Raw genomic sequence first — 27925 nt, forward strand, 5'->3', positions numbered from 1 at the left:
TTCCGCTAATTTATAATTTCATTATACAGTAGTTCCATTTTTAATCACACCTTTTTGTTCTAAATTTAATTAGATTCAATAAAAACTAGTAGACCTCCTGTTGTTCTCGTCACAATATGGAGAAGAGATTAGACGATTTACTACTTGTGTGTTTAATTGATATATAATACGCGATGTATATGTGTATCTTTAAGATATAAAAATATCTCCTATGAACAACACCAGATAAGAGTAGGATTAAATAGAAGATTAATCCCAAGTTAAGGTCGAACTCCATATAACCAAAACCGTTATTGCTTACCAGGACTTTTGATTTTAATAGAAGTAGCGAGGTTAAATCGACTTTTAGAAGATAAATTCGTTTTTTGTCGTTGTCGATACGTAACAAGCCTTCACCAACGTTCTATTTTAACCGATAGCCTTAACAATATAGAATTTGGAATGCATTTCGTAACAATAAATGTAACAAGATAAATAAATCGCTAAATAATTATAGCTCTGTTGATGGAATTTGTTAATTTTCTTAAGTAAAATATATTTAATAGTTATTTTTTCATAAATCTTTATGGACCTGACTAGAGTCGTCGTGTACTAATATATAATAATAATTGAAAAAAATTACCCAACGCAATGGAGACACACTGTAGTCGCTTTCTGCAACTCTCATCGCGGGGTCGTAGGTTCTATATCCGACTGTGCACCAATGGACTTTCTGTCTGTGATTACAGAAGGCTGATCACCTACATGCCTATTAGATATGATCACGGAACAGATACTGAAATCTGAGGCCTAGAGCTAAAAGGTTGTACCGCCATTAGTATATTATATTTATTAATTATTTCGTCATCATAGATAATAATATAATGAATTGACACCTATGTCCGTTAAAGAACTATTAGTTTTAACTAAATGTTTTATAAAATACACGCCTTAAGTTTCTTTGTTAAAGAAGTGCATTCATTACAAGATTCCTAAGATAACTTGTGTAAAACTTAAAATTTACGGAAATTTGTGTCTCCCTCATATTTATGTGATAAATTACTTCGAATAAAAAACACTGTGTCGAATGTATCGTTGAAATGTTTATTGCACCAAAGCACTGGCGCCACATTCCATAAAATATTGTTTAGCAACGCAATTCAACAGAAAGCCACCACAATGTAGAACAAAAATAACAAATACAAACAATCACAGACAGATACATTTAAAACGAACCCACGCCGTTATAAAGCCTAACACAAGGTCGTAAATACCATTATTCCCTGTGAGGCATCACCAAAAATGCCGTTCGCAGTAGTCATAGAAAGCACGAGTAAACATCGATAATAATTTTTCCCATAAGAGCGAGACGTATTGAGCAACCATTTATCGTATGCGATGTATCCATATGTTTACAAACACTTAATGAGGCGAAAACTCAAAGAAAACAAGATATGGATGGCGCCTACTCGATTCAAACGGTGATTACTAGACAATTACAATTTAAGCCTCCAAATATTTGATGAAATTCATGAAAAATCGTCTATGATTTTGGTACTTTTATAGGGTTTTTATGCCTAGAAATGACACTTGAAGCGTAGAAAGGTTTATAAGCCTACAACAATGTCCAAGACTTGAAAATAGCAAAACAGAAACCCGTTTTTAAAAAAAATTGTACTAAAGTATATTTTATTAATACAATAAAAATATTGATGAATAATGAAATATAGTTTATATTTCACAGTGGATTTTGGATTCGGTTGTATAAAAAGGAAATTATAAATTATGAATTAAAAGGAAGGAATCATGATGTGATTTTTTTCAATTTTTATTAATAAACTAGTGGACCCGACAGACGTTGTCCTGCATGATATTTCAAGCAATTAGTAAAGCAAAGTATGAAAGTACCGACTGCAGCGCCATCTGGCGGGCTGATTTGTGAATCTAAACCATTCCCAGATCCCCTTGAACACACACAAAAAATTTCATCAAAATCGGTCCAGTCGTTTGAGAGAAGTTCAGTGACATACACACTCACAGAAGAATTATATATATAAAAATTTTAAAATGCACTCAGATATATTATACGAAGCTTCGCACTTTAAATCGTATAATGTACAAGTGTCGCTGCGTTATCGACTATCTCAATAATACGGAATTAAACAGCCAGCGAGTTTATGACCACACGGGCCTTGCGGTATTGGTATAGACCTTTCTAGAGAAATCTATCTGTTTTATTGTTCGTAGGATGTATGCCAGGACGTCGGTATTACATACAAATATTAACAATGTGTAAAAGATAATCATCAATAAATTATCCCACTTATTGGTGAAAACTGTATAAAACTCCGTTCGGTAGTTTTTGAGATTATCGCGTTCGTACATAGGGAGTGGCCGGAGTACTTAATCTAAGTACACATTTTTCTCGTAATAAGTCTTGTATCTACGATATATATTCATAGTTTTAGACAGCAACTTGAAAAACTCTTATTAAATGAAACGAAATTCTTATCCGTTTAAATAAGTTTACCGCAGGAAGGTTTTTCAGCAGACTCAATGATTTAAAAAAAAGTGCTTGCATGTAAACAACAACTAATCTAATAACTAAAATGCCTTTTGGTGTTCTAAATGTTCATGGATCTTAATTCCGAAGAAAGGTCTGCAGTGGAATATACGAGTTTATTCCACAATCTCGATCTGCAATACATGTTAGAGTCCTTGCTACTTACTATATGGAGAGGTTAAAATTGCTTTCAAGAGTTAATTACGGACGGAGATCGTGAAAGCTATTTCGATTATACGGAAATTTAGCGACATAAAGACGTAAACGCATTGTAATTACGGCACAACGTTTTTCACATGCACTGCTTTAAGGTGACATTTGTTTATCTGATAGTTATACATATACTCGTAAAATAGAGTCTTAGCTTTCAATTATAACACAACAAGTATATCTAAACGTGTCTGCTAACTAAGAAACTGAATTCAATCTTGAGATTCTCGGCATTGTCGGGAAATTCAACATTCGAAATTGCTACATTTCTATTGACCGTTTCCATTTCCATTGCGATTTCTCATGATAAAAAGTTTCGGATTCGAAAACAAAATAACTCACAATTATTATGTTTACACCAAATATACAATATTATAACATCCATTTAAAATCAGACATACCGCGATCATGATCTACCTTCTACGCTACGGGATTTCATTTGTAATTAAATGTTTAAAAATAATCCATCGGCTTTATTCAAAGCTAAAATACAAAGACCATACAACATCTCTATCAATAGTTGACAATGGAATTGTAACTTAAAGGATAAAATAACTATAGTTTTAATCATTTTTGCTTCGGTTCACTTCTCACAAACGCAGGAAACCAACAATGTTGCGACAATCTTAAACTCTGTTGCTAAGCCGTGGGTTATTAAGAAAATCATGCGCACGAATTCCTTTGCTTTATAGGTAACCGGGGCGCATTTGTTATTCCATAACTACAATTATACAGCTGGGGTTTTGCTTGGAAAATACCTCACACTTAAATAATTGTGTCAAGAGTTGTCGAACCATTTTTCTATTGAAAATTTTACGTATTTAACAATGCTCAAGCACAGACTGGGACTTGAGATATCATTTGGCAGTTTTGTAACAGTTTTTTGATAATAAACTAAAACAACGTTGGTATTTCTGTGGTTTTATGTAAAGCAGTGTTGGCTTAGTGGTTTCAGCGTGCTACCTCATCCCTGAGGTCGTAGGTTCGATCCCGCTGGCTGTGGACCAATGGATTTTCTTTCTATGTGCGCAATTAACATTCGTTAGAACGGCGAAGGAAATCATCGTGAGGAAACCGGCTTCCTTTAGACCCAAAAAGACGACAGCGTGTGTCAGGCACAGGAGGCTCATCACCTACTTGCCTATTAGATTGACAATAGATCATGAAACGGATACAGAAATCTGAGGCCCAGCAGACTAACATAGGATGTACTCGTAGCGCCTTGAATTATTTTTATTTTATTTACGCTTTACCAATGGTGGTTTTATCTTCATGGTCTTAGATTTCTGCATTTATTCATCGTTTTTATTTATCAGCCTTCTGTTCCGATACATGTCACATTAACACATGACGATATCCTGGAAGTTTTTCAAGAGCGAGCGAATAACTTGCGCATAAAGTAAGACAAATAGAGAAGCAGCCAAGGCTTGAAAGAACCACTTTAGGGTTGAGAATCGATTAAGAACTAATCTATCACTACTGCCCATAATAATACCAGTAAAGAAATACATTTGTCAATTAAAAGAAATCAATAAATACCGAGTACTATAAGAATGAAACAATTGAGTCACGTGATGTCTGCTACAGGTAAGATAGTGGTTGAAACACGAGTCGTGTTCCAGGAAGTGAGACGTTTTGGCAAACAATCGTCTGCCATTTGATTGTATTACTAACAGTTTCCGTGAACTGATACCAGCTTTAAATATGATTTCGTTACATTTCTACATCTAGCAATTTTAAAGTACCTAAGTAAGAAAATACTAACTATAATTAAATACTTTTATCAACCTGTTTTCTAAAGCAACATACCAAATAAATTTATTGTGTCGTACGACTGTTTTAATGGGGCATCATTTCTTGGTGAATATCAAGGTACTTTTGAATACATAATCAGTATTTAATTTGTGTAGGAACCTAGTATATAGTATGATTTAATTAACGACTCATTACAAAGTACACGTTTTATGTTAGTTTCTAATTAATAAAACTATTATATTCCCAATATTAAGGACAGTAGCTTAATCACATAGTTATCAAGCAATTTGTTAGTACACGCCCTAAATAGCTAGTGAGTCGTACTACCATTAATAACCCATACCTGGCTGCGCTTATTAATTCGCCGTATGATGAAATTAATCATTTAATATTGTGTTATTATTTACAGTGATTAACACTACCCACTAACGGGAATAAATGTCAATTAATAAACAATTTAAATGCATATTTCTTTATGCATGACATCAACATGAAAAGCCTATAAAATGAACTCAGATGAAGCCTCTTAGGGCATAATACTTCAGACTAACCAAGTGCGATGTTCGGCCTGAGTATGGTTCTCGATTGGCCATCCTACATATATGCACAACTATTATTATATAGTATCATTCTTAAAGTAACTAATTTAACGCGGAAAAAACGGAAAAGGAAAGGAAGAAGGAGATCAAATAACATCAATTTAAATTTAAAAAATAACGAAATAACTAAATAAATATTTTTCTAATACTACTATACTAAGGATAGTAACATTTGGACGTTTGTGAGATAATTCCAGAATTGAGAATGTTAATTTTATTATTTATAGAAGTTTTAGACTTTACTGTCTCAAGTCTCAGGTTTCTGTACAATATTTTATCTATCTACCTACATAATATAAATAAAAAAAATAGAAATGGATATACAATTTATTTTTAAATTATACAGAGCTTTTTATATCATACACAAGTTTTGCCAAGTTTGAAACGAAGTCCGTCTATAAATCAGTAAACATGTTATATGCATTTGTAAAGTTTGCAATATGAAGCGTAGATATTAAACATTTGATAGGCGTTTAATAAGGAAAACCATCGGTATTTTAATGGATTGTTTGAAGGAATATTAATATGCTGAACACGATTTCGAAACATAGAAGGCGTCTTTTGTCGTGGTACTGAAAATTTGCTAATGAAGTATGAAAAGTGTATATACGATTAATTATTTTATTACGTACTAGCGACCCGCCCCGGCTTCGCACGGGTACACTGCTGATACTAAATACACTACAGAAAAACTGTGCGGCCGGCCGGTACCGCCGCAAACGCTACGTCCCGCAATTTTTAAATCTGTAATATCTTCAAAAATATTCACTTAAATCATACGGTGTAAAGGGCCATATAGATCTATATTAAATTAACAATGTATTCAAGGTATTTAATTGGTTAAGGATTAATGCTGTATTGGTTAAAATCGCTTCGAAAATTAGCCATTATTTGTCGTAAAAAGTAAATGACAAAAAAAAGTTATTGTGGGTTATCCATAAGAGATAGACATATACCATCACGGACTTTTCTGTAGACCTTTTTAATGTGTACAATACTTAGTACATTATTTTGATAAAACTCGTAGGGTTCAGCCTGCGTTTGCAATGTAAGCGGAAAAAATTTAATTATTTACGACATCACATTAGAAACCTCAAAAATAACAGTACTTCTCCACTATTTAATGGATGTTATTATACATATAAACCTTCCTCTTGAATCACTCTACCGCATCAAAATACGTTGTGTAGTTTCAAAGATTTAAGCATACAAAGGGAAATAGGGACAGAGAAAGCGACTTTGTTTTATACTATGTAGTGATTTAGTTTTTAAGCTTTAGATTGGATTATTAAACAATTGTTTCTAGAAAGGACAGAAAAGGCACTTTCCCGTTAAGACCTAAATAATAAAACAATTGAATGACAAAAACTTTAAAAAATTTTGTTTCTACAACAAGTACCCATACATTTTTGAAATCATTGTAATTTGACTTGAGATACTATATACCATTTTATTTACATTTCCATTTTTTAGAATAGGGACCTTAACGGATTTCTGATCGCTATCATAGTTGCGATATTTAGTGGCATTTAAGTCGTCAATAAAGCTAATACTCATTGTAAAGGTGTGCGATTCCCACGCTAATTCGCCAGTCGAGTTGACTCAAATGTTAACACTGGCGTGAGACGCGACACTGTCACGATATGTCAACGTTTACTCGTCATTTTTGCTATTTGTCTCTAAAGTGGAAGTCAATTTTCCAATTGATTATCTTTTGAATTGAAGCATCTTCATACAATAAGACAACAAACTTGGGAGCCATCTTGTTTGTCCAATGTCTGGGTCGGAACTCGTTGTTCTTCAAATGCTTGAAGAAAGCCTTAAATTTTTTATTTTTCTAATATTATTTTTTATTGATTTCATTTGATTATCGAGGAATGCATTGACTACTCTCTGGAGTTGATAAATGACATTTAAAACTTCTTATGTGGTGAACCACTATGCATCTGGTACATAAATAATAGGGATGAACGTTTGGTTTACTTATTTATTAATTCGGTTTTATTTAATTACAATATACAAATATTTTGTAAACAATCCTTGGCGATTTAAAAGAGTGACGGAGAGTTTATTGCCAGTTGTTCTTGTTCGTTCCTCACTCTTGTTTTGAGAACTGGGAGAAAATGTAAATTTATAAGCATTAATTTTTTATAAGTTGAAGTATGAATAATTATATTTTCATTTAATACATAAAATAATAAGAAAATCTCTTGACGCGAAAAGTTCAATCAATGTAACTAAATTCCTTACTTACATTCGACAACTTGCCTATTAAAAAAAGTGGCGATACAACCTTTTAGGTTTTTTCAAGTACAAGTAGATCAGCCTTCTGTGCCTGACACACACCGTCGACTTTTAGTGTTTAAAGCAGCCCAGTTTCCTAACGATATTCTCCTTTACTGTACAGGCAAATACAGTCACAGACGGAATATCCATTGGAGCCCGGGTTTGAACCGACGACCTCTCAGAGATGCATACTAATAGCACTTTAATTAACCATCTCATTAGGATATAGCATACGCATTAGCTGTTATTAGCTTTTTCAGAGCGTCATAACTTGTGGCCATGCAGCATTGTAACCTACACCTTGCAGTCGTGACCCATTTACGCAGATGTGGCCACTGGCGCCAGTTGTTTTATAGCCAATATTAAGTTGTATTTACATCTAACGCGCTCGTATAGTACGAAACAGTATAATATACGTTTTTACAACAAGTGTAATCAATGAAAAGGCTGGTTTTATGAAAGCTGTTGTTTATATGAAATATGAGCTATTTTGGCTTTGACGGTAAAGCATCTTAGTAGTGAAGGAATGAAGAAAAAAAAATATTAATAATAATTAATAAGTAAGCAAAAAAGCGTAAACATAATTGAAAAGTGCAAAAGATAAAGGAAATAATTACAATTAGAGAAGGTTAGTTATTGTATTTTATTTTTTGAGGTTTTTAGTTTTAGGTTCAGATTTTAGTGTGTTAATGGTCATTCAAGATTTCGTTTCGACTAATCTGTGGTCCTTTCGTGTCACATCTGTAGAATTATATTAGAGAAGCAATATATGCAATATATAATAATATGTCGCTTACAAGTAATTACAAACTATAATTTCAAAATACACTTTCTCAAGAAGATGTAAGCGAGGCATCAAACAATCTAACCACACTTAGAAGCAAAACGTCTAAAGCATAAAATGTAAAATATTGCATATTGTTCGTGGACCACGGTCAAGCTTTATCGTCGTGAGCTTTACAGGCAAATTAATTTATGCTACTTCTGTATAAAGACCATAATACGAATAACGTTGTATCAAGTAAATGTAGTAAAAGCTCTATTATATACAGGAAAGTTAGTTCAGCCACGGGATACAACGGTCCAGAAGAAGTGGACGATATGGACCGTAGTAGTTTCGTAAAAAAAATCATCCCCCACTCAATCATCATCCACACATCGAAAAGACTGGATGTGTGGAACAATTTTAAAATGCACTTAGGTAATTAATACTTTGTGCCTATTTTAGTATAGTAGTTTTATTCTTGGAGTACATTGTCTTCACATATAATGATTTAACTAATGTTTCAAAATATTGTAAAACCTATTTTAAAAGAGTAAGTGTGGAGTTTCTTGTCCATTCTTCTCCACACGAAACTACCTTTTGGAATGGGCAACTAGAATCATCTTTATATTTTATTTGACGTGCAAAAATGCCATTTTAGGTGGTCTAATTGAAATAAATGATTTGACTTTTAAAATCTTTCTCCTTACGGAAGTACTGGGAATTCAATATTTGGACGTGCATACCACTGAATTATAAAGACAGTAGTTGCTAAAATAAGCTGAAGTAAACATTTTGTAATGCATATAAGGCGTCAAGTTACCCACGCAACAGCTTATGCTAATACGAGATCACAATAAGCGGACAAACACACGAACAGATGTCCGCTAAAATTTGCATTACATAAGTCCTGGTTATGGAATAGTTCAAGAGCTGGGGGTGCATCAAAAGAAAATACTTGATATATACTCGAAGAATAATATTTTTAATCTATTTTATCTGTTGGTGGCTATTTTTTTATTAATCTATAGACACTAGACCAAACAACATGTTTTCTTTGCTTATTTAAGACTCTTTATTATACCGTAAGATATCACCATTGATAGATTTTATTGTACAAATAATAACCGTTTATTTAGATAATACACTTCATCGAAAGTCTACCTCTTTTCCTATAGGTCAATGATCCGTGCATTCCTGTCACACTGGACATAAAACTAAACGGGAGATTTGCAACTTTAATATTAAAAAAGAAATGCGAAAATGCAGACTCTGAAATTATCTTTTCTTATCCATTTTCACTTGACAGAAACGATTGCATCTTTAGTTTACAGCTAGACAAGTAATTTAATAGTTGCAAAAACATTGAATCGGACGTTTTACTTTTAAAGACAAAGAAAAAACCAGTGCGCTACAACATTCTTAGGCATTAGATTTCAGCATATGTTTTGTAATCAATTATTGTTTTTTAATGGGTTTTCTGTGCCTATTAACAAATATTAATAAAAAATTTAGTATATCTATTACAGAACTTCCTAATATTAAATTGTTTAAACCACAGAACAATACAATATTACGTAAATAATCAAACTAATGATTTATTGCATGAATAATTCAATTTGGTAATTCATCTTTTACTGGGTATTATCAAATTTACAGTTTATATACAAAACGTGGGTTCAAGTGTGGGAATGTATTGTCACTATCGTGTAAAATTAGGAAACACGTTTTGTTAACTATAACAGCTTATACATTAGGCAACTATTGATTAAATATTTGAAAGGCTTACTTCTTGCTAAAATAATCATATATTTAATTGTATCTACTCGTAGTTTTTTTAACTTTCAAGACAAAAAATATGAATAAACAAAAGATAAGAGCAAAATCCTACTCAAGGGCAATTGGAGTGTACTACTACTACTAAACTTACGCTTAGCCCTTGCTAAAATTGAAAATCATTTATTCATATAGGTAACACAATGTACACTTATGAACGTCAAAAAAGAAATATACAATAAATGCTTCTAATTTTACATTAACTGCCAGTTCTCAAATCAAGAGAGTAGAACGGAAGAGAAGAACCAGAAGAACTAGCAAACTCTCGGCCATTATTTTTAATCGTCAAGTTTTTTGTTTAAATAATGTTTTTAAGGAGCTGCAAACATTACACCATATTCCAAATGACATCTTATGTAATTAATAATAATAAAATAAATAAAAACAAAGATTTGTCCTCTATCAGCAGGAGTCATGGGAAAAAGGAGCACGCGCTTACATTTTCGTGGGAACAACACGCAAATACATAGTCGAAATAACTAACATCACCTCATCCACGAATTCAAGTCCGACCAGTCGCCACAAGTAGCACTCGTTCACGAGTGTGACGCATGGCCAGCCATCGGCTGCTTCTTTCTACTGCTTCTGATGCTATAGGAAATACTTAACAATATACTCTCTCGTGAGTGGATGCCCACTTCCCTGTCCGATAGGGCTGAGACTATATAGAGCTGTTCTGCTTGATAACGATTGGTTTAAATTAAACGACAGATAGTCTCGTATAACGCTAATTGGAATAGAAATGTTTTGACTAATCGCAGTTAAGCGAAGCCACTTTCATTCTCAACATCCAGGAAAAACAATTTCTCCATTTATATACTCAATTTTCGTTGTAACAAGCATTATTACTATATAGAAAATCTAAAGGAAAGTCAACTACTCATTTAATCGTATAAAAAGTCAGATACAATAAAACAAAAATGTATTTATAGTTTAAAGGAAATGCGTAACGTTTTTTTCTAAACTGCAGACATTTAGCTACATTCATGGAACTAAATTATACAAATATAAAGGTATTCATAACGTCTCAATAGAAACCGACCAAAAGCTCCATTAACACGCTGTAAGCTCGTTCTTATCTCAATAGAAGTTAATCAAAATTTAAATTATAACTTCTCAACCATTAAGGATATCTTATAAGCTAAGCAAGTTGTGTAATGGTTGAATAAACAATTATTTATTGATAATTCATAATTATAGGAGTGAAGTGTGGTTTATTATGGATAATTTTAGTTATACCGTAAGACCGAATAAATACTTGACGTATTAAAAAGCATAATATGGAATATTTTAAAACATGCAGTTTACTTACTACTAGGCGTATATTTAAAAAAACTTTTATTCCACAACTCAGAGGTAGTGTGTTTGAGCCCTAGCTGAGCACTCGTTTTCTATTTATGCATTTTACAATGATCTGATAGTGAGAGGAAATATCCTGAAAAATTCAGTTTAACATGTCTCTCAACTCAAAATTAGGCGCAGGGAACTTCTTGGTCTCACAAAAATTAAATTTTATATGAAAACGCTTTATTCATCCATACTTACATTAAGATTGGTAACATGTTTCAAAGATACTTAGATGGAACCTCTGCTATGAGAATTCTGGCAATTATGAGAGGGTTAAGTGTGAAACCCGATAATAGCCCGCGAAGTTTATAACATTAAGGGTTTAATTTGATTATAACCGAGTCGATACTTCCATTGTTGTGATTATATCGAGGTTTTAGCCTAATAGTGACACCTCTAGTTAAACACACACTAAATTCTTAACCTATGTTTTTGGACAAGATATGATATTTGATTTTTAATAAGTACATTTACGCCAATTTATGAATTCCAGCAATCTTTGTCAACAAAAGACACTTTCGCACACAACAACCGCTGTAAAACACTTTGATTTAAATTTCAAAGAACATATGATTGTTGGTAGTTAAGGGGAGTTTCATCATCGGACGTCGAAGTGATACGGGTAGAATTTCGTATTCTGCCGATCCACAACTGAGCGTTCTTTAAGGCAGCTTTTGCCCCGCACCATCACTATGTGGAACCAGCTGCCCACCGATGTATTTCCGAACCAATTTGACTTTGTGTCCTTCAAGAAAAGAGCGTACTAACTCTTAAAAGGCCGGTAACGTACTTGCGAGCCCTCTGGCAATGTGAGTGTCTATGGGCTGTTACATAAAAAAAAGGGTTTTGTTTACATAAAGCAGGTATTCTAGTAGTATATATCTCTATAATCTAATGCACACATAAAGTATGATACATAAGAATTACTTATAAAAAATGCAGTGATAATATAACAAAGGAAGCCTCTTACAAACGTAAGCATAACGGCGGCATTCAAAATGTTCATTGTAATAAAAATAAATGTTACAACCACCCATGACGAATCCCACCAAGCAATAAAAGTGACCCACAAAAATGCATTATTTACCATTATATCGGCAACGACATACGAACTAATTACAAAATCCAACACGCCGGGCACGTAGGTGTAAAAGGTACGGGCGGTAGAGGATTATTTGAAGCAACAGAAAAACTAGCTAAATTCATCGGCCACAATGACCTGTTGGATCAATATTGACCGTGGGCCCTTTCCCACGGTGTCCTGATACAAGTTCTCATCCCTGTCGGTAACAGAGCGCCCGTGTAATGACCAGATCAAACAAATTGGGATACAAATATTGTATCTGATGATTCGGGTACTCGGTTCCAGCGCACAAAAGCGGCTTTTAACTCATAAAAGATGTGGTAATTGGATCGCTTTTTGGCTTTTGATTGTAGTTTAGCATCTTCACGAGTTCATCTTAACATGCAATGATGCGTGGTTATTTTGGATAATGGTTTTCACGTTTACTGGAGTTCATAGTATTCCATATCGGTTAGTTCATGTTACGATTTTTTCAATTATCTTAGACGGGTCTATACCTGGGTATAAATGTTTATTATTTGAATTCGAATGAAACTGAAAGCATAGAGGCAGAATGGAACATTCAAATTAAGAATAATCTAATTCTTCGTTATGTAATTAATGAGTTGATTCATTGTTTATTTATCATACCTAATCAGGTATACAAAATTTGCGGGATAACATGAATTAATTTTCAATTATAGATCGTTTATAGTACGATCATAGTCTGACGTTGAACAAGATTAATAGCGACGCTGTCAAACGCTTTACTTCAAACCAATTGGAATTAGCTCCCGTGAAATATTGTACTTTGTAGGTTTTTGCCAAATACACAAAAGCAGGTCAGAAGTTTCACGACGAAATATTTTATGATTTTTATGTAAAGAACTATTACTATGTACTATTTGAACTTAGTCAAATTCCTTCTGGAATGGGCAAAGCGTCCTTTTTTAATGATGGCTTTTTTATTTTAACGTATAGATTTGGAGTTATTCATTAGTTTATACCTATAATAATTCTAACTTATATAAAAACACCTTTTTTGCAATATGATTAATACGTTGGTGTATAGCATACTTTTTGAAATTCTCAACCATAACCTTTGTTTAAATCTATGATAATTCAAGAACCACAATCGACAACTTAAACATTGGCTTTAATATACAACCGATATTTCCAACAATTTTAACAACCCTCAACAGGTTTGGTAGTTCGACAATAAATTAACACAACGACCTTCAGATCAAGCGGTATATAATTAATTTTAATAAATAGCATTGAAACAAGTAGCCTGATTTGTATTTGCGATAAAACCTATTGAATAAGTCAGATAAGGTGAACAGTTTTGGCGCCAATCGGTAACTATTTTGCACTAATAATCCTAAATGTGTTTATTTAGTATTTAGTAATCTCACATCTTCTTTCTTACCTTCCGGAGGTTAACCGGCGAAACAATATTGATTCTATATAAATATTTAACTTTGATGATTGATTTTCTCACACTTGTTAAAAGTAAAGCGATCCAACTATTACATTGAGTGCTTAAACTATGAGGTATTACCATAATTATTATTGTTAGGAGTAAATAGCACCAATAAGGAATTTTTCTAAATAAGGATAGGTTAAGCACACCTGAGATAAGCGAATGGGTTCAAAATGTCAAGCTCATTATCTTCAGTAACAAACCAAAATGTAAATAAATGTTTACCGTTAATCGAAATTCGAAATTCAATTCGATCACTCCGCATGATTAGTTCTTCGCAAATAATTTATCAAACAAAGATATTAAGATAATCCCAGTAGTGACAGTATCGTATTTGACAAATTGAGCGCTTAAGTGGGTTGGAATTATGGTAATTTATCTATTATACATACTTCCAGTTAATTAAGGATGATAGATCATTCGAAAGCTCTTATTACTTTAAGCCTAAATTATTTATTTACATATGCGAGAAATAAAGTATCAATCTGTTGGGTCCTCAGATTTCTCCACTTCATTGATATATTTTCTATGTAGGAAGGTAGGTCAGGCATGCATGACATAATCAGCAAGAAATGGTTTCCTTCTTTTCGCCACCATATGAGCAAATTTTAATTGCCCTAATAAAAAAATATCCATGATTGGACCCTCCAGTTTAAGAGTTGAGAATCGCTATATTGCTTCATATTTATCAGATACATGCCATTATTGCCATTTACCAAACGCCGTTTGTCTTTCGAGTCACATAAACGTAATTTAATATTGCATCGTTATTCAATAAATAAATAAATTCAAGCGCATGAATAATACATAATCTAATAAGCACTAAGCATTCACAAAACGTGAAACCTTTTAAATAAACATCCATTCAACTATTCATAGTTACTCGTAGTTGTCATAGTTCATCCTCAGACGTGAATCTTGAGAGTCGAGTGTAATTGCAGCAAATCATAATGTTTATAATGCATTTACTTATTCACGTCCGCTTGTAGAACGTGATATTTTGTTAAATGGATTTCAATGGACAACACGAAAGGGCACAGACAAACGAGTTGGAACTCTAAATTCAGTTGTAGAAGTTCGAAATTCCCTTAAAGCCCGTGTAAATAAGATTGATGCGAACATTTTTTTAGCGAACAATAATCTTTAAGTTAATGCAGATAAAGTTGGTTTTGAGAAATTGTTCAGCGATATAATTAATGTTATAGGTGCTCCTGCTGCGTTGTTTGCTACAGTTGTCAGTGGTGTAATTCGAATTATCAGTTAAAGTAACGCACAGACCTCCAATTTGATTCAGAGAATTAGTGTACATAGCATTGGTGAGATAACTTGCAATGCGCTGAGCCTTGATTAATTATTTTGAACTGAGAATATCGTTTAAAATACCTACAATGGGATCCCATAAAATACACATTCTTTGATAAGAACTCGTTCATTCATTTAAGTATGAGCATATTTATATATTGTTTAAACAATATAAAAATATGCCGATTTTTATCAATAACACTCTCAGTATAATACGAATATATTCCATCGAAAAATGAGAAGAGCCCAGTATGATATTGAATTATGCGTTTTACTTGACTCCAAGGTGCTAAAGCTGTTAAAATCAGGGTGCCAAGTTCCATGTTCACTCAGGATCACATGCAGGCTCATTATTATGTCAGCCTGCCAGCCAGATACTTTTTCTAAACTTTGTTCTAAGCATTCTCCGTTTTAGAATTTTAAAATAACGGTACCAATTATAAGTACACCATATTTATGGTATATGAAGATCAATGATATATATATACGAGTTAAACTTTTTATCTGTAGGTATGTCTATTACAAAGTAGTAATAAATTTAGTTTTAAAGTTTTACAAGCAGACTCACTTAATAAGCTAAGTATTATGTATGGTAATTAGTCAAACCTTTGACCTAAGCACACAAATCTCAGTGCGTCATTCGTAACAGTTTCTAAATGCTGATATGATCTAGGATTTTAGTCACGTAAAAGCTCAAATTCATAGAACTAATTCACAAGCCTTTGAAATGATTAATTTGAGCAAATTCTATGTTAACAGTATTTGATGACGAAATTCTTGTTATCTATAACTAAGCTTTATTTAATTTAGCGGTATGCAGTCACAAAAATCGATTATTGTTAAATTATTATTTACATAGGCTTAGAAAATCAGTTAAGGTATGCAAGATTAAGGAAATTTAAAAAAAAATTGAACATTTGCGTTGCAGACTCGAATTTTTCCACTAATAAAAAAGTTTGAATTTTACTTTACTTCGATACTATAATTTTTTTTTCTTGTGTATTATAACCAATGTATTTTAATCTGCGATATTTGTTTTAAAATAAGTGTTGCTTGATGATTTGCTACTTTAAAAGAGTACCGAGAGTTTTTTACGCCGGCTTTTTCTCTTGGCCGTCTTCTTTGCCGATGTGTAGGGATGTCTACCGATTCAAATTTAATGACGCGGAATAAGTGATACCTGTATCTTATATTCCAAAATAAAATATGTTATTTTATTTTTTTATTTTTTATTGCAAGAAAAGGTGGCTAACCTAATTGTGTTGTTAAACTATTTCCCTTAACACAAGGAATACGTGTATTCTAATAACTGATTTCCTTTCTTGTTCCAGATAATTCTCCAATCAGACGCAATAAGACTTTAAGGGGAGCAAAATTAACAAGGTAAATGGTATTAAGTTAGAATAGATTGGGTACATTGGTAGCAAAAAAGTTAACTATTATACATATAAAATTATATTTTGAATATTATTTGGCAATTTTCATAAATAACATGTAGTAGGAGCCTTATAAATTGTTATTATTATATGACGAAAAAGAATTTCCAAACTAGTCCAGGCGACTTGGTGTAATGGAACCTACTTTTTGGAGTAGTTTAAAAATAGATTATACAATCCCATAGATATTTATAAACAAAACATTTCCCTCTAATTGCCGCGACGAATTATCTGAAACAGACACTTGTAAACTGGCACTAGACAATTGTCACCACTAATCGTTGGAGTTTTGACATCACTTTACGTTGACAAATGATATGGCTTGTCACCAAGCGTTAATTTGTCTGACTGTGTTCGCCGCGGCGCTTTCATTATATCGGGGGCTCAATTTAGATATAATGGTGCGGATCCTCTGCGACATTAAGTTGTAACATGTTAAAGCATTTTTTTAGTTTTTAATTTAGTTTCTGCAAGTTTACAATTCAATGTGTATTTTTTTTTATATTTGGTCTGTGGACCGATTTGATGATTGAAAGATAAAAAAATGGTTTAGATGCAAAATGTATTTTTGATTGTTTAACTATGATCTATTCTCAAAAATATATCTTATTTTTTATGGTTGGGATTGTTTTTATTTATTTTAGAGATTTTCTTACCTAAAGGTTCAACGTTTTTATAATTCTGTTAAAGTTTTATCGAATCCTTTAGTTATTATGTATGAAATATTTAAGATAAACGTGAACAATATTCATATATAATTAAGTATTTTCATACAAAAATCATCTGCAAGAATGACAAAGACGTTCGTCACTAATCATTAATCTGTGTGAACCTTTACAATATCAACATGTCTCAATTTAGAGACTTAAATGACGCGTGACTCTGTCGAAAGCTTTGAATGAATCAATCCGATGTTCATTTATTTTCAACACTTTCTTATGTTTTTGATCTCTGCTTAAGTGACAGCTCGGTATAGTGGTGTCATTGTTAATGACATCTTTTTATTTTGTCTGTCCTGTGTTGTGACATTATTTAAAACTCATTTGTTTGACAGGGCTATTAAGCAACTTTTCGGGTTTAAAAACGTTAATTGCAAGACAATTAACAAAGAAGAAAATTATTGGGCTTAAACATACCATACGTGGTTTAGTAACTATAATCTTAAACTAGAATAAAATCAATTGTTTCCGAAACATAGAATATTTAACAATATTATTAATATTTTCGTAACTGGTGGCTTTGTATATAATTTTTTTATCAAACATTTTGTGTCCCACAAATGATGGGACAAATACATATTCCACAAGTGATATACGAACACAAACGAACGAAGATCAATAAACACCACTTTACCATAATTAAATTTTAATACTCTTCAATGAGCGTTCCTATCAAATCTTAGGTCAAGTTCACATAACGCCTTTTGATTGGCGTAATGCGGCGCAATGCGTTCGTTTGCACAACTTTCAACCACTTGTACTCCATCGTTACTTCGCTATTCTTTTTCAATCGTAAGTCTAATAAACCAGGCTTTGAATCGCTTGACCGTATCTGTTTCAAGCAAATGTAAGTTTGCTAAATGAACTTTCATCGTTGTCTGATTATTTACATTATAAACCTTAATGCACGAAAATAAAGTCTAGATTGCGGTTAGACAGAGTCTAGTAAATGCGTCATCTCTCAGTATTTGATGTTAATGAAGTTGACACTTGTTACTTTCATTGTCAAGTTTGTTGTTGTATGTATTCGAGAAAATATGTGTAGTAAAATGTATGTTGGTTTAATGATACCACAACTATAGGCCTATCTCTTTACTTCCCATCCTGTCCAAAATCTTGGAACGATTATTGAACAGGCGATTGGTTGATTTCCTCGACAAACACAATATTATTTCAGACTCCCAATATGGTTTTCGTTTCGGAAGGTCTACTGATGACGCAGTTCATAGCGTGACAGATTTTATTGTTAGGAATATGGACAGGAGGGAAAAAGTGATTGGTGTGTTCATTGACTTGTGCAAGGCGTTTGACACTGTTTCGGTAGAAATCCTCTTGCACAGAATGGAGAGGTTGGGCATCAGGGGTATGCCTCACCAACTCTTTACGAGTTACATGTCTGAACGCACGCAAGTTGTCAGGGTGGGAGAGTGGACTAGCACCGAGTTACCAGTCACCTTTGGTGTGCCGCAGGGCAGCGTTCTTGGGCCCACATTGTTCCTCATTTACATTAATGAATTATGTGGGATGAACCTAAGAAATGGAAAAATTGTTGCCTTTGCTGATGACGCAGCCTTAGTGTTCCATGGTCAAGATTGGTTTCAGGCCTTTCGACATGCTCAGCGGGGTCTGAATTTGGTATCGGATTGGCTACATCGCAGTTCTCTGGCCCTTAATACCGAAAAGACCAAATTCATGACCTTCGCAATGTCCAGGCGCGACATTCCTTCTGGTCTGGTACTTGTGTCACATGCTGGTTCATGTCTGACCGGGGAGCACTGCGGGTGTCCAAAGCTCAACTCCGCAGGCACAGTGAAGTACTTGGGAGTCATACTAGATACCTATCTAAATTTCCAGGCTCATATTGACCTACTGGCTAGAATGGAATTCTACCTGAATTAGAAAACTGATATATGTATTCAAAATTTTGAGGCACATTGCTAATAACACAATTTTAAAAACTGTCTACCTGTCGCTAGGTCAATCCATTCTGAGCTATTGCATCTCCACTTGGGGTGGCTCAGCAAAAACCCACCTTCTGAAAGTGGAGAGAGCTCAGAGGGCAATACTCAAGGTTAGTGCCTCCCTTCCCTTCATTTGTCCCACCACAGAGGTATACAGACATTGGAAGGTACTCTCTGTGCGTCAAATGTTCATTCTTGCCACAATTTTACGCAAGCACTCACTTATCAATTATGACCAACACCTTAAAGATAACAAGCGTAGAAAAGGCATAGTGATCACTTCGAAGCCCTTTCGCACAAGTTTTGCCCAGAAATTCTTCTGTTTTTTGGGGGATTACTTGTATAATAAGGTCAACTCATGCGTTTCCACATATCCCCTAACTAAACACGAGTGCAAGAAGACGGTTGCACTGTGGCTACTGGACCTCAACTATGAGGAAACAGAAAAAATGCTGACAATAATTAAATAGTTGAGTTTAAAGTTGATTCTAATCTTTGTTAATAATAGGGAATAAATTTTTAGTATAATAGTTTTAGCTTTAATAGACTAACACTTAAGCAATAAAATATAAAACATACACAGACTCACACCCACACACATACACTTAATTTACACCTACACACATACCCTATGTGGTTTCCTCTATATATTGTAATGTAATGTATTGTAATGTAATGTATTGTATTGTATTGTATTGTATTGTATTGTATTGTTTTGTATTGTATCTTCTGTCGATCCGAAGTGGTGGAGGCCTGATGACCTGTAACACAGGTACTATTACCTTTAGCAGGCATCAGTCTCACACAGACTTGCTTTTTTCATAAACAGAAGTATAATATAACTGTCACTTCCTTATGTCCTAAGTTTAAGTTTTTGTGAGAAAATAAATAAAATAAATAAATAAATTAACTTTAATGATATGTTTAAAATTTATGGCCTTTAAACCATCTCTTCTTAATTTATCTCAAACAATAACTTAACTTTCTTGGCGAATCCTTTTAAGTCTCTGCAGTGAGGCTATCGAAGTCACTCCCCGTCCCCATTCGCTTAGCTTCTTCTCTATCTTCCTTGAAATCTTTACTGAACAAACATTACATTTATTGTATGCCTAACTTTCGTACTAACTGATGTGAAACTGATCTAAAATTATCGTGATTCCGGCGCACATTTTATTTTTCCTGTGTCCTTTTTTTAAATATTGTGATCTGATCACTTTTTACATATGTTTTAATTGCTTTCTTTTGTTCCATTAGTTTTGTCTAAATAACTTTATGTCTTATGTATTTTTACACTTCTTGCTTACCTTATCTAATATTTTTTTCTCACAGTGGTTGCCTGGAAGAAATCGCTCGAAAGCTATAAGGCCGCCAGTTCATTTCAGTTTCAGTTCCTTTTCATTTAATTATGTCAACTGTATTATATTTCTGTATATGCAACGAAGTGTTACTAAACAAATCTAATTATGTTGCCTATTTTTATAGATTGGTATTTTTTATTTTTTTTAATCAACAGGGAGCAAACGGGCAGGATCTGATCTGATTTTACTATCAGAGTGCTCGCAAGTACGTTGCCGGCCTTTAAAGAATTGGTACGCTCGTTTCTTGAAGGACCCTAAGTCGAATTGGTTCATAAATACTAAATTATAGCAAAGGGAAAAGATGACAAAACTACAACCCATTTCGTTTGATTATGATAGGTCAAACGCAAAGACAGATCGTATCGCGTGTCTGTGATTGGACTGGAGATTTTGTATTAATTCAGATTTCATCTTTCCATCACAACACAGCCTTCAGCGTGTTTCATGAAACCCTATATGATATAAAGAGTGCAACGATAAATAACAATGAGCGTGGATCATTCGCTCAATATTCGAAGAACACCGGAGTGGATGTTCATTACTGTTCGCGTTGAGTAACACAATTGATACACTTATCGATAGCTTTGGGGTTCCATAGGTAGGGCATTTTGTTTGTTGATTTTGTTGATTGACTGTGGGGCCTTTCTTGTAACTAGCGAATATTTTGTAAACACTAATTTGTATGTCGTATTATAAATTAAATTAGCCACGTGGGTTTTTAGGGTTATTTGCAAAGGTTTTTTCTAACCTCTGCATTAACGGTTATGTTTCAGTTGATTTACCTATATAAAACCACAATACTTCCAATGAATCTCTATCTATTGGTGAGAACATATATATAGAGATTTGATCCTTATATATATGTGAGGGTTTAGACAGCTTTGTGTTGTAAATAATATTGTACTGAAACATTGTTTTTAAATGAATTACAGTTACAACTATGTTATAAAATCGGTGATATTATAATAAATATGTGGTTGCTCGTGAAGCTTGTTAAGAAACATGTAAGGAATATTTTAATTATCTCCAACTAATTTATTTACATTTAACTAAAGTGTATATAGTAGAGTATTATAATAACAATTTATTCATGCAAAAATATAAATAGTTTATTCTTCAATTCCTGTTATGAAAACAATTTGAGACGTATTTACCTCTAAGCTAAGATCGCGAATGACCCTTCCCATCTGATGGATTCCAAATTTTATAGGATTATTTATTAATTATTCTTCTATGATACGGAACCGCATCAAACCTTCGGCCGCGTAATGTAGGTGTATCGCGGCCGGTGGTCGGTTCCCGCCGATCGTAAACATAACGTATTGTCGTATTCACACTGTGCACTCGAGACTGTGACCTTGCTACATATTATATTTATTGAGTTTTGGTGGTCGTTGTGGTGTGGTAGTAAGGTAGCCCGCATGCCGCCGAAATAAATAAAAGAAAAATACGGGGATCGATATCACAAATTAAATGCCGTAAAAATATGTATGTAATAATATATATGTTATTTCTCTTTTGACATTAAACTTGTGTAAACCGAATAAAGCGTGCCTTTCATTAGAATCAAATCATAGTTTTGTTTTATTTTGATTGCTTATTTAATAAGTAGTTTTTGTATGTCACGATTTCTATCTAACAAATAAAATTCTCGTGTCACAATGTTCGTTCTCATACTCCTCCGAAACGGCTTTTTTTATGCATATTCAGTAGGTCGGAGAATCTGGTACTATCTGTACTACTCTAAATCTAATCTACTAACCTTTCCAACCCCCAAGTGATAAGGGGTGTCCACCCCAAAAATTGTGTTTTTATTTTTTTATGATTTACAGCATACAAAAATACATACAACCCCTAATTTTCACCCCTCTCAAGATCAACGAGATCAACTCCTATTTTCTATTATAGTAGATAGTTATGTTTCCTAGAAATAATATAAATGGCAAAACAACGTTTGCTAGGTCAGCTAGTTGTCTATAAGTTTTTTCTCTTCTATTCCCGCACCTATTGTTTTCGTAGAAAATGTTATTCTATTTCATAGAGATCAGAATTCAAAACACTACAAATCTCAACATTTTTAAAAACATTTGCTTTTTTTTAATTTTTAATTTTTGATAGAACATTACACTTCACTTCGTATTTTAGAACAACGTTGTTTTTTATCCCACTGTGTTACACGAATGCGATTCAAAAAGCTTTTGTTCTTTGTTAAAAAGTCAAAAACAATAATAATTAAGTACAGTCAGGCGGATAAATCGATGGGGAACTAATTGCTTTATCTGTACGGCTACACCTTCTGTTATCTTGATCACTGATTCATATCGAGTGGCATCTGATACAATGGTATCGTCACATGAAAAAGCGTTTTTGTATGTCAATGTTCTTTGTTCAAATTAAGGTTTGTGAAGTATTTTTTAACTGCGTGTAACATGGTATGTACTTTATGCGTCATTTAAGAATTTTGGGATTCTTGTTTTCTATATCGAGGTATTTTGTGTCAAACAACTTGTTATCGTTAATTAGTTGTTGTATGTGTAATAACATATAAAGTGTGTGAAGCTAGTTGAAGAAGATTTTTTTTATAGAAATGATGTTGAATGATTCCGCCTCCCATGGACATTCTCATTTCTCAATACCAGAGGGCTCGCGAATGCGTCGCCGGCTTTTAATCAGTACTCTTCTTGAAGGACCCCAAGTCGAATTGGTTCGGAAATACTTTATTGGGTAGCTGGATCCACATAGTGGTGGTGCGCGGCTGGCTGCTTTAAAAATGCTTGGGAACGGAACGACGGATGTGAAGGTGATACGGGAATACCACTTTTGTCGTATAAAGAAAATTTTTCTGTGAAATGCAGAAATCTACCTTCCCATTACATTATAAACCAGGTCATCTCCAATATGTATTAGCATAGTATATAAACGGATTTCTTGTTTATAATAAATTGGTCTTTTGAGTAGAAACTAAATTTTTGGGTAAACCTAAATTTTCACCCTAAAATAGGTGATTTATATATATAAAATAATTGATAAACATTGAGCCACTGTCCTACACTGCGAGTAAAATTCTAAAGCATCTAGAAACATTTAATAAAACAATACAAACTATAAAAGTCAACCATTAAATACAGAATTATTAATCTCTTAGTCACAAACTATTAACAATTTTATATCCCATTTTCTTTATTAAAGTAATAAAATAAACGCTGATTCACGCGACCGTACTCGATAATAATCTTTTACGATTGTGTCTCAATTGCCTTGCCAATTCCCGATGCATTAAGCTTTTGATGGTACCATCAATTATATTTATTCCTTTTTAGCCGATTGAACGGATTAATAACTGGGAATTAACAAACTCCACTAATAAACTTGTGGCAATGTCCAGCAATGTAAGCTCGTAGTGAATGCAAAGAAACTAAAAATAGAACCATTTTTTTACACACAAATATTTCAGTGCAAGCGGCAGGTTGGGATGTCTTTGATCCCTTGTAGGATGGGAAGGTTTTTTGGTATGGGTTGCTACTTGTGTGGAGACGTTAGCCTCGTCGCACCTCCCACGGACAAGCACAAAAGCTGGCGCGGCTGAAGAGCAGGCGGAAAATTATAAATGGCTCAAATATAAGAGCCTTTCCTCCAACGTTGTTGGTGTTCCCTTTGGAGTACAGACTTAGGCCGTACGGTTCAAGTGCACAGGCGTTAATTAAAGATTTATGTGTGCGCCTGGAAGATAGTACCGGTGACTCCAGTGCTTACCTCGCTCAACGAATAAGTATCGCAAGACAGCGAGGAAATGCTGCCAGCATTAAAGGTACACTGCCACAGGGACCAAACTTTGTGAATTTGTTTTAATTTTCTAATTATTATTATTATTACTATGTAGGTTAGATATATTGTAAAGACTGTATATTTGTGTGTCTCTAGTAAAAAGTAGTGTTACATCTCATCACACAAAATTCCTATAAGACCTTAAGTATACGTGAATAGGTGTGTGTGTACATACATTCTGTATTTGAGTGTGGCTGTGATTTGTTATAAGCTTGCTTTGTGTCTGTGATAGTTTTAGGAACCTCAGAGTCATATCAAAATATAATTAAATATAATAAATATGTAAGGCCTATGTCAAATTTAAACGCGGTGACGTAGTCTTGCGGTGTTTTTCATATTATATACAATTTTATTTAACATTGTTACCATCCAACTACGCTAGCTTAGAGGCGATATCGCATCCGGGCTTCACTTAGTTTTACAATATTACACTTCATACAATAAAATCTGGTCACGCAATTTGCGCTTTATGCCTTTAAATAATTTTGCACGTGGAATAATCAATAACACGTCTCTTAATTAAACTGAGTAATTAATCACTATATCACAAAATCTAATTAAAATGTTAATTGTTAAAATGAATAATCATTAAAATAAACACCGCAGTAGCTGTCTGAGCTTCCTCGTTTTCATATTAGTCTCCTTATTTGTCGAAAACTAATTTATTTTATTATGTGTTAAACATGTAACTAAATTAATTTATACTTTGCGTGCTACAAATAATTTTTCAGCGTCTAAAATAAGTGGTATTACAACCTCTTTAGGTCTTGGCCTCAGATATCTGAATCTGTTTCATAATCATTTTTAAATCTATTAGGCAAGTAGGTGATCATCCTCCAGTGCCGGACACACGCCGTCGACTTTTTGGGTCTAAGAAATGTCGGTTTCCTCACGATGTTTTCCTTCACCGTTCGAGCAAATGTTAAATGCGTACATAGAAAGAAAGTCCATTGTTGCACTGCCGGGGATCAAACCTGCGACCTCAGGTATGAGAGTCGCACGCTGAAGCCGCTAGGCCAACACTGCTCAATCGTGTAATTCCGCATCTAAATTATGTAATTTATAATATAGTATATAAATATTGGTACGTTTTTCATCACAAGCAATGAATATTGAATATAAGACGACCTGGCTTTTGTTTTCCATTCGGAACACATATTATGATTTAATTTGGTAACTCAAAGAGCGAGTGATATTTCTATGTCATTTCTGCTTTATTCTTCTGCTTCTTCTTTCTGCATGTAGAACGTCTATGAGAGCTGAGTTTGGATCCCTATTACCAATTATTTATTAATTCTTCATGTCATGGCAGAAATGTCGTCTTTATGTCAAACAAAAGTTATTGGCAATGTCTATGTTTATATGTTTATCGTGCCGATGAACACCGAAAAGAGATATTTCTATATTTAATAGTGAAACCCAGTAAAACAGCTTAATTCTCAAGTTGCGTCAGTCTTAAAAACCGGTGTAGAAAAATAATGTTCGTTTTCGCTTGAGAGTAATTACAACGCGACGCCGCGGCGTGAAGGTGTGAAGACTTGTTGACGAAACGTCAGCCGTGAAAACCTTTTTAATTCCAAGAATGTTTATAAAGACTCGTTTATAATAACTTTGACAATATACTTGCAAGTGGAATTATTTAAGACTTAGATAAAATGGCCCTTATTATTAAGACACGAGGGCGGAACTCGGTTGTTCAGTTCTACTTTGCAATGTTTTGTTCCATACACGATGGAACATTCGTTACTACAACAACTACAATTATTTTTGATCTTTATGACATTTCATTTTAATTTTGCGATAACCCAAAATCTTCTTTAAAAACTGAATGTCCAGGATAAAATGCACAAGAAATGTGTGATCTTATTCATATATATATCTCTTATATGTGTATATTGGTAATCCATATTAATCCAGTTTTATACTAAAGTAACTAAAGTCTTGTTTTTGCTGTAATAATTTTTGATAGTATGTTATGCTTAATATACAAACATATGCCATGGCTTATTAGAATGTTCCAAAGTATTTGAAGAGTAAATCTCCCATCTTCTTTTAGTGCCTCTCCATTACTGGAGGTTGGCCGTCAGTATCTTGAAGCGTGTCTTGTCCTGTGACAGATGCAGCAACTCTTCCGCAGTCGCAATACCCGTCCACTCCCTAACATTGCGAATGGCTTCGCTATTGATTTGTTACTTCTACCAACACGCCGCATATCCTCGATTTTACCCATTATAATTAATTAAAGGAGGTGGTAGCGGTTTTTAATGTTCTGCATTACTTTTTTCGACATTCCAACTCGTTTAAGAACTCGTCATAGGTCTTCTGGATCCAGCTTGCGACGATAGCACTACATCTCAAATGCTTCTAAGCGACGGTAAATCTCCCATCTGTCGTCAATTATTTTATATTATATTTGCCATGCCTTTCAAAGTACGTACATAAAGTACGTACGTACATGTATGTATTTATCATAAACGTGTTTACATTAAATAAAATACCAATAAGCTTAAGTGAATTTTTAGTTTTGTTTCTATAATTATCTTATAAGAATTTTCACGATTATATATAGTATGTGTATGCCTTTACATGCGAAAAATTAATAACCCCACACGTCAATGTTGACACGAACACAGATTGTTTTTACCTTAACCATACAGAAATCATTTCACCTTACCGTTATCCGGTCAAGCATGTCCTTGCGAAAGAATTTGTATCGTCAAAAACCATATTTGATAAGATTTTTATAGCTGAAATGTTATCCTAGGTATCGTAAATTAATGATTTAAAAACAACGTATTTTAAACGTTTTTCACACCATTCTTAATGACCTTAAAAACTGTTGTGGGCTCGAATCCTAGCTCTCAGGTTTTACACATTGAATAAACACTTGACTGGTCCAATAAAGTTTCCAGTAAAAATAGAGTGGACACCAGGCGACAAAAACCATGTGGTCGTGTGGCCTAGTCCCGATGTATGCAAGTCCGCTACAGAGGAGGACTTTCCATCCGATTCTACTTTAATACAGGTTTAAAGGTGTTCCCGTCATTTTGTGATATGAAGCTGGCGAAATCGTCGTCAATAGCTAGTTCCCGCTAACTCAGCTGGCCAGCTTACCCGACAACGCAATATTTCTTTTATGAAGGGGGCAAACGGGCAGGAGGCTCACCTGATGTTAAGTGATACCGCCGCCAATGGACACGTTCAATGCCAGAGCGCTTGCAGTTACGCCTGCCTTTTAAGAATTGGTACGCTCTTTTCTTGAAGGACCCTTAAATCTTAACGCTCATAACTTGTTTACGACTTATTAAACAAAATATCTAATTGATATGCATTGAATTACTTAGCGCCTCGTTGTCACCTCATCAGAGGAAATTGATGCCGGCGATTAAAGTGTGGCCGTAATGATAACGTAGCGAAAATCAATTTGCTGTGACGGATCG

The 27925-nt window shown here is 33.8% G+C and overlaps 1 protein-coding gene across 2 annotated transcripts in view; it reads left to right on the forward strand.

The window, feature by feature from the left end:
• The window catches only part of LOC125050317, a 156886-nt gene that overhangs the window by 92281 nt on the left and 36680 nt on the right, over positions 1-27925 (forward strand). For both annotated transcript variants that reach the window (XM_047650066.1, XM_047650067.1), the window contains one exon: positions 16518-16569. The gene's annotated coding sequence lies outside the window, so the exon portion shown is untranslated. The remainder of the gene's footprint in view (positions 1-16517; positions 16570-27925) is intronic.

The sequence above is a fragment of the Pieris napi genome, chromosome 6 (assembly GCF_905475465.1).
Source record: "Pieris napi chromosome 6, ilPieNapi1.2, whole genome shotgun sequence".
NCBI lineage: Eukaryota > Metazoa > Arthropoda > Insecta > Lepidoptera > Pieridae > Pieris > Pieris napi.